Below are 8861 nucleotides of genomic sequence, written 5' to 3'. Positions count from 1 at the left end.
CTCCCAGGAAAAACCCTTCCTGCCTGAGCAGCCACACCTGCTCCACAGAAAGCAGAGCAGGGAACAGCTCCCTGGAGCAGGCCCGGGCTCCCAAGGCCTTGCTACCGCCCAGCAGACATGTGTGCGGTGCTCGGGGTCTCTGATCATCAGAGAAAGCAAAGACAAACAGTGAGATCCCACATTACACCTGTGGCAGCGCCTTACCTTAGAAAGGACAGTAACCTCCTCTTGGAGAGGATGTGGGAAAGGGCATTTCTGCACTGCTAGTGGGAGTGTCCACTGGCCCAACCCTCATAGAAAACAATTTGACCCTGCCCCTAGAGGCGTTACAGATGTGACTACTGTGTCACATGTGTGTCATTAGGTGGCAGAGAGTAGAGAGGTTTGTCTATGTCCAGTGCTCTGACCTGTGAGCCACTGGGGGATTGATAGTCTGACACTCAACACAGCGCCCCCACCTGTTACTGCGTGTTTATTGGCGACCTGAATCCTGTCGTGTAAAAAAGCTTTCTTCCTTAGTTCCTGCCTGCCCAATAAAAAAAAGAAAAAAAGAAAAAAGAAAACAATTTGGAGATTTCTCAAAACACTAGAAACGGACCTCTCCTGGGGATTTGACCAAAGGAAATGAAAACACCTACCAAAAGAGATGTGTGGGGGCCCGGTGGTGGCACACCTGGTTGAGTGCACATATTACAATGCCTAAGGACAAAGGTTCAAGACCCTGGTCCCTAACTGCAGGGGGGAAGCTTCACAGGTGGTGAAGAAGGGCTGCAGGGGTCTCTCTGTCTCTCTCCCTCTCTATCATTCCCTTCACGTTTGGTTTCTGACAGTCTCTGTCCCATAAATAAATAAAGATAATTAAAAAAGAGAAATGTGTACACCTTTATTCACAGTCACAGGATTTGTAATCAACAAATCTTGAAAGCAACCCAGGTGTCTTAGCATGGATGAATGACTAAAAACATCATAGTTTATATACACAATAGAATACTATACAGATGTTAAGAATGAAGTCATCTCCTTTGCCTTGTCGTGGATGGAACTTGAAGGCATCATGTTAAGTGACATAAGACAAAAGGAAAAGGGAAAATACCAAAAGATCTCACTTCTACGCGGGACTTCATAAACAAGGACAGGGAGGAGAGGACAAAGTGACACCTGGGCTGGGCGTGGTGTCTGCATCATGTAAAGGTCTCTGGGGGAGGAGGCTTATGAGAAGCTGGGGAGAATTTTAGAGTCTAAAATACCTATTGAGAATATTATTCTTGCTGTAGTTCTGGTTGATGGGTTGAAAAGAAAAAAAAAATGCCAAGGATGGAATTCAGATGCTAGCAGCTTCGTAGAATCCTAGTTGTGTCTGAAAAGGCAGCAGAGAATTTTCAGGTTTTTTGGGCTATATCATGTGTCTGGGTCACAGCAGCGACGTAGATTTTCTCATGATCCTAACTTATTTTCTTTTTTTAAATATTTTTCAAAGCATTTATTTATTTTATTTTGTTGCCCTTGTTGTTTTTATTGTTGTAGTTATTATTGTTATTGATGTCATTGTTGTTGGATAGGACAGAGAGAAATGGAGAGAGGAGGGGAAGACAGAGAGGGGGAGAGAAAGACAGACACCTGCAGACCTGCTTCACCACCTGTGAAGCGACTCCCCTGCAGGTGGGGAGCCGGGGGCTCGAACAGGGATCCTTACGCCGGTCCTTGTGCTTTGGGCCACCTGCGTTTAACCCGCTGCGCCCCCGCCCAACTCCCACGTATTTTCTTTTTATCAGACTGGTTATTTGATTATGGATAGAGCCAGAAAGAAATTGAGAGGGAAATGAGGAGGCAGAGAGACAGACAGAGATCAAGAGTGACATCTGCAGCCCTGCTTTACCACTCCTGTAGTTCATCCGCCCCGCAGGTGGGGCAGGGGCTCAAAGCTGGGGCCTTGGGCCTTGGCATGGCAGCATGTGCGCTCAGCTGCCTACACCACGACCTGGCCCCCTGCTGTCATTTTCTCTTTTACTCGGGGATGTTGGGCTAGGCAGTAGGAATCTGAGGTATGGCCTTTGTTGTCATGGGGTTCACGGTCTGGTGGACTTTTCAGTCTCATAAACATACCCACTTCACAGACTTTTCTTAAATTGCCACCAAGGTTATCACTGGGCAAGGACAAAATCGCACAATGAAAGAGTAAGTATTCACTGCTACCACCAAATTCTTATTTACATGGACACAACTGGAAAATGGAATCTTACTGAGTATCTTTAATTTACTCCTGATTAAATTGACAGAAAGATTAAACTGCTTGATCTCTTTCTCTAAGTGTATATATAGCCAACCATTTTGGGTAAAGATCAACCTCAGAACTCAAACTGTCTATTCAAAACCTGCGTAGAGACTACATAGGCTAAGCTTGAGATCTTGGCAGCAAGGGACAAGGCTGCAGTGAAAACGCAGAATGAAAAACCAGTGGGCTTTTTTTTTTCTTTCTTTCTTTTTTTTGATAGAGACAGACATTGAGAAAGAGATAGAGAGGGAGAGAATGAGAAGCCCCTTACCTCTGCCTCCCTGCTAGTGAAAAGCCCCTCACCTGGCCTCCCCCAGGTAGCATGTTCTGCTGCCAAGTGCACCTGGCCACCCTACTCCATGTGTGTGGAACGGTCAGACCGTCACATAGGTAGGCGGGAGCGCTACAGGGAGCAGACTTCGTAACCCTCAGGGACCCACCCAGAAACAAAGCACGTGGAATTCACTGCAAAGTTGGGTACTGAGTTGCTTATTTTCCTTAACATTCAGATCTACTAATTTCATTTTGCAGGGTTATCATTTTGGAAAAAGAAAACAGTAGCTTTTGTCTAGTTTTTTTAAAAAAAGAAAAATTAAGAGTAAAATACCAAAACAAAGGAAGGAAGGAAGAAAGAAAGAGGGAAAGGAAGAAAGAAGCAGTAAGGTTTGTCTAGGTCTTTAAACAATTTAGAGTAGGGGCCCCACAGGACCTTGCCCTCAACATGGATCGACAACAGTAGAGAGGTCCCTACCTCCGAAGGGCAGTTGGACAACATATTCTGTCGCTTACAGGGGTGGTGGCGGGATGCAGAAAAAGGAGGTTTGGAGCAGAAAGGGAACTCAATCCTTTATTTGCGCTGGAACCTCAGAGTTGGGTGAGAGAGAAGCAGTTTGGGCCCTGTGGAGGTAGCAAAAATGGCCTTCTAGCGCAGCAACCTTCCCTGCATCTAATCACCTAAGAGAAAGGCCGGGCAAGAGAGCGAGGGGCGAAGAAGGGTTTTTATAGGAGTAGCTCTCACGAGAATGGGAAGGGGGGGGGAGTAACCAGAGCACTCCAGGGTAGGATAATAATTCTGTGAGAATGGGAAGGGGAGGAGTGACCAGAGCACTCCAGGGTAGGATAATAACTCTGTGAGAATGGGAAGGGGAGGAGTGACCAGAGCACTCCAGGGTAGGGTAATAACTCTGTGAGAATGGGAAGGGGAGGAGTAACCAGAGCACTCCAGGGTAGGGTAATAACTCTGTGAGAATGGGAAGGGGAGGAGTGACCAGAGCACTCCAGGGTAGGATAATAACTCTGTGAGAATGGGAAGGGGAGGAGTGACCAGAGCACTCCAGGGTAGGATAATAACTCTGTGAGAATGGGAAGGGGAGGAGTGACCAGAGCACTCCAGGGTAGGGTAATAACTCTGTGAGAATGGGAAGGGGAGGAGTGACCAGAGCACTCCAGGGTAGGATAATAACTCTGTGAGAATGGGAAGGGGAGGAGTGACCAGAGCACTCCAGGGTAGGATAATAACTCTGTGAGAATGGGAAGGGGAGGAGTGACCAGAGCACTCCAGGGTAGGGTAATAACTCTGTGAGAATGGGAAGGGGAGGAGTGACCAGAGCACTCCAGGGTAGGGTAATAACTCTGCGAGAATGGGAAGGGGAGGAGTAACCAGAGCACTCCAGGGTAGGGTAATAACTCTGTGAGAATGGGAAGGGGAGGAGTGACCAGAGCACTCCAGGGTAGGATAATATCTCTGTGAGAATGGGAAGGGGAGGAGTAACCAGAGCACTCCAGGGTAGGATAATATCTCTGTGAGATTGGGAAGGGGAGGAGTAACCAGAGCACTCCAGGGTAGGATAATAACTCTGTGAGAATGGGAAGGGGAGGAGTGACCAGAGCACTCCAGGGTAGGGTGATAACTCTGTGAGAATGGGAAGGGGGAGGAGTGACCAGAGCACTCCAGGGTAGGGTAATAACTCTGCGAGAATGGGAAGGGGAGGAGTAACCAGAGCACTCCAGGGTAGGGTAATAACTCTGTGAGAATGGGAAGGGGGAGGAGTGACCAGAGCACTCCAGGGTAGGGTAATATCTCTGTGAGAATGGCAAGGGGAGGAGTGACCAGAGCACTCCAGGGTAGGATAATATCTCTGTGAGAATGGGAAGGGGAGGAGTAACCAGAGCACTCCAGGGTAGGATAATAACTCTGTGAGAATGGGAAGGGGAGGAGTGACCAGAGCACTCCAGGGTAGTATAATAACTCCGTGAGAATGGGAAGGGGGAAGAGTGACCAAAGCACTCCAAATATCGTGGGGAAATAGACAATGTCCTGAGGGCACAACATGGCGGAACAGGCGCTCCGAGAATGTCCCAACTCTCACAGGAACTAGCAATAACCCGAGGGGACAACATGGCAGATGTGACTGCATCTGCACAACTTCCCAGCAATACTCTGTGCTTCACCTGAGGGACAGGGGTCCTGAAACTGGGGCAGCCTGGAATGGTCCTACTCATGACCACAGAATGTGAGCTCAGCTAATGAAGCAGATAATGATACATGGGTTTCATAATTGATGGGAACTACTTCCTAAGAAGTTTACCCTTCCTCGAGAGAGAGGAGGAGCCAGTTCCTGGTGTCGTTCATTCTTCCTCTCCTCGCTCAGGCCTTTGGAGATTTGTTTCCTGAGACGGGTGGCAGCCAGAGGAAGGAGGGGCCACTTGGGAAACTTCTGTTTCTCCTTTCAAACCCCGCATAGGAAAGACTCTTGCTGTTTGTCACATTTGTTGAGAAACAAAGGTTGTTTCATTGTTTGTGTAATTGTACATACATGTTTTGTGCTCTAATGTACTACCACTCTGAAGTTGATCATGGTTAAACCTGATAACTTTATCACACACAAAAAAGTGAGCTCAGCTCTACAGGGATGCAGAGGTCACATAGGCTGCTAAGCTAATTATGGGCCCCAGATCACATCAAATCCATGGGGTTTACAGTCAACTATATTTATACCCCTTCCCCATATTTGGTAGCTACTCTCTTCCCTGATCCAGCTTTCTGGTCCTTTTCCAGCCATGACATCATCTCCCCAGACAATCACTTGGATCCACCTGCATATCAGATTTCAGGCTCAGGGGAAAAAAGAAAAAAATAAAGGCTAATATAGCCACAGGCCCTTTGGAATTTAACTAAAATATGCCTACTAGCTATCTATAAAATGAAGGGTCCCCCAACTCTTCATCTGCACTATTCCAGCCTTTAGGTCCATGATTGTTCAACAATTTGTTTGGCTTTGTATGCTAACTCTCTTTTCAGCACCAGGTTCCAGATGCCATCATGCCAACCAGACTTCCCTGGACAGACAACCCCACCAATGTGTCCTGGAGCCCTGCTTCCTCAGAAGGCCCACTAAGGAAAGAGAGAGGCAGACTGGGAGTATGGATCCACCTGTCAACGCCCATGTTCAGCAGGGAAGCAATTACAGAAGCCAGACCTTCCACCTCTGCATCCCACAATGACCCTGGGTTCATACTCCCAGAGGGATAGAGAATGGGAAAGCTGTCAGGGGAGGGGATGGGATACGGAGTTCTGATGGTGGGAATTGTGTGGAGTTGTACCCCTCTTATCCTATGGTCTTGTCAGTGTTTCCTTTTTATAAAAAAAAAAATTAGGATAAAAAATCAGTAACCTTTGTCTAGGTTTAAAAAAAAAGTCAAGGTAAAAATTAAAAAACAATTAAAAGACTCTCTCCCTTGAGCTGCCTTTCCATCCCACCCCCAGCCTGTATTGATTCTCAGTGGCCTGTGTGGGCAGGCGCTTCCTCTCCCTAAGGTGTGAGGTGTAATGCTGACAAGGGCCAGGTGACCTGGAGCAGCTTGCCTGGAGGTCACCATGTGCCCCTGGGGGCTGGGAACTGCTAGCCTCCATGAGCTTCCAGCTGAGCCCACATCATGAGAACAGAGGTGGATGATGTCAGGTCTCCTGCCGTGATGCCGTTTTAGCCAGGCTGAGCCTACAGCCCATTCAGACTCTCACTGCTTTCCAAAACTCCACCATAAAGACAAAACAGCCCGCGGAAGCGCTGGAAATCATCGCAGCACTGCACATGCAGCTGAATCGGCCAAGGCTCTGCACAGCTTCTACTTCTCAAGTCCCCTTAGAGGCACTAAGCAGGCAGTACCCTCCGGAGGAGGCTCCTTCCACAGACCGAGATGAGACGCCCTGCTCTCCCCAGTCGGACTCCATCAAACTGCCCTGGGAGCTGTGCTTTCTGCTAATAGCCTTGGAAATGTGTCACTTTTAAAACTTGTCTTATTTACTTCTTCCAACCCATTTTGCCACTTATTGTTTCCAATCCCCCCCCCCCCATTTCTTTATTTCAGGATCTCCTAACCCAAAACTTTTTTCTTTCATGTGGAACCTGCTGGGAGTGAAATCAGCAGGACTCTCTCATCTAAGCTGAATTTTCTTCCCGGCAGGAGCTGTGATTCCAGACAGAAATGTCCTGGGGCTTCAGCTGCAGCGGGTTGGCTACTTACCAGAGATGGATAAATGATCACAACACCCAGATGGTGAATGGCCCCAGGGCAGTGAAATAAGGGAAATCACAGTGGGTACATGTGGAGCCTTGTTCTCAGAGCTGTCAAACTCTCAGACTTAGCCTACATAGTACCTGCCCACTGTGTGACTATAGTTTGAGTTCTGAGGTTGATCTTTCCCGTGATTGCCTATATATAATAAACTAAAAGGGAGACAGCATGCAATTTAATCAGGAATAAATTGATAATACTCAGTAAGATCTCATCTTTCACTTGTGCCCATGTAAGAAAAGGATATGGGTGACGAGTACTTGCTATTTCTGGCATGAAACTTTAAAAATTATGACACTGACTTTTTTTTTTTTTTTTTTTTGCCTCCAGGGTTATCACCGGGGCTCGGTGTCAGCACTGTGAATCCCCAGCTCCTGGAAGCTATTTTTCCCATTTTGTTGCCGTTGTTGTTATTGTTGTTACAGCTGTTGTTGTTGGATAGGACAAAGAGAAATGGAGAGAGGAGGGGAAGAGAGAGAGCGGGAGAGAAAGACAGACACCTGCGAAGTGACTCCCCTGCAGGTGGGGAGCCAGGGGCTCAACCGGGATCTTTATGATGGTCCTTGCACTTTGCACCACCTACGCTTAAACTGCTCTCCCACCCAGTCCCCCTGACTTTTTTTTCACTGCTCAGCTCTGGCTGATGGTGATGCGGGAGGTTGAAGCTGGGACTTTGGAGCCTCAGGCATGAGAGTCTTTTTGCATAACCATTATCCTATTTCCCCCACATAAAAACTTTAAAAATTATAATCATTTCAACTACAATTAGGCACTTTCAAGATTCCTGTATATAATTCCTTTCTTTCTGTAATATGAATATTGAACAGAATTTCATGACATCAATTTCTCAGTGAAAGAATTCCATTTATCTGTTTGCCCTTGCCTTGAATGTACTTGGTTACAATTGTGCTTTTACAACCTTTCTATGGCTGACATAAAAGTATCAGAACTGTGTAGAACCACCACAACTTGAATTACTTTTTAGCTGTTTTTTTATTTACTTATTATCAGATAGAGACAGAAATTGAGATGGGGGAGCTAGAGAGGAAGAGAAACAGAGACACCTGCAGCCCTCGGGAAGCTTCTCCCGAAGAAGGTGGGGACCAGGGGCTTGAACCTGGGTCCTTGTGCTCTATAACGTGAGCACTTTAGCAGGTGCGCCACCACCTGGCCCCCTGTAACCTGAATACTTTTTCCTGTTCTCAGATACGCGACACTGACCGGCACTCTTCCTCCTGTTCGTCTTCTTAGATACGCGACACTGACCGGCACTCTTCCTCCTGTTCGTCTTCTTAGATATGCGACACTGACCCGCACTCTTCCTCTCGTTCCTCTTCTTAGATACGCGACACTGACCCGCACTCTTCCTCCTGTTCCCGCACTCTTCCCCCTGTTCGTCTTCTTAGATACGCGACACTGACCCGCACTCTTCCTCCTGTTCCTCTTCTTGGATACGCGACACTGACCCGCACTCTTCCCCCTGTTCGTCTTCTTAGATACACGACACTGACCCGCACTCTTCCTCTCGTTCCTCTTCTTAGATACGCGACACTGACCCGCACTCTTCCTCCTGTTCGTCCTCTTGGATACGCGACACTGACCCACACTCCTCCTCTCGTTCCTCTTCTTAGATACGCGACACTGACCCGCACTCTTCCTCTTGTTCGTCTTCTTAGATATGCGACACTGACCCGCACTCTTCCTCCTGTTCGTCTTCTTAGATACGCAACACTGACCCACACTCCTCCTCTCGTTCCTCTTCTTAGATACGCGACACTGACCCGCACTCTTCCTCCTGTTCGTCTTCTTAGATATGCGACACTGACCCGCACTCTTCCTCTCGTTCGTCTTCTTAGATACGCGACACTGACCGGCACTCTTCCTCCTGTTCATCTTAGATACGCGACACTGACCGGCACTCTTCCTCCTGTTCATCTTAGATACGCGACACTGACCGGCACTCTTCCTCCTGTTCATCTTAGATACGCGACACTGACCGGCATTCTTCCTCCTG

General features: G+C 47.7%; 1 non-coding gene across 1 annotated transcript; it reads left to right on the top strand.

The window, feature by feature from the left end:
• The first annotated feature begins 310 nt into the window (after window positions 1-310).
• LOC132538525 (small nucleolar RNA SNORA17) lies at window positions 311-441 on the top strand. The gene has a single exon (XR_009549878.1). It is a non-coding gene; the product is annotated as a small nucleolar RNA SNORA17 (small nucleolar RNA).
• The last annotated feature ends 8420 nt before the right edge of the window (window positions 442-8861 follow it).

The sequence above is a fragment of the Erinaceus europaeus genome, chromosome 4 (assembly GCF_950295315.1).
Source record: "Erinaceus europaeus chromosome 4, mEriEur2.1, whole genome shotgun sequence".
In the NCBI taxonomy this organism is placed as follows: domain Eukaryota; kingdom Metazoa; phylum Chordata; class Mammalia; order Eulipotyphla; family Erinaceidae; genus Erinaceus; species Erinaceus europaeus.
Note: the sequence above shows the minus strand (reverse complement) of the source record. Positions and strands in the feature narration are given on the sequence as shown.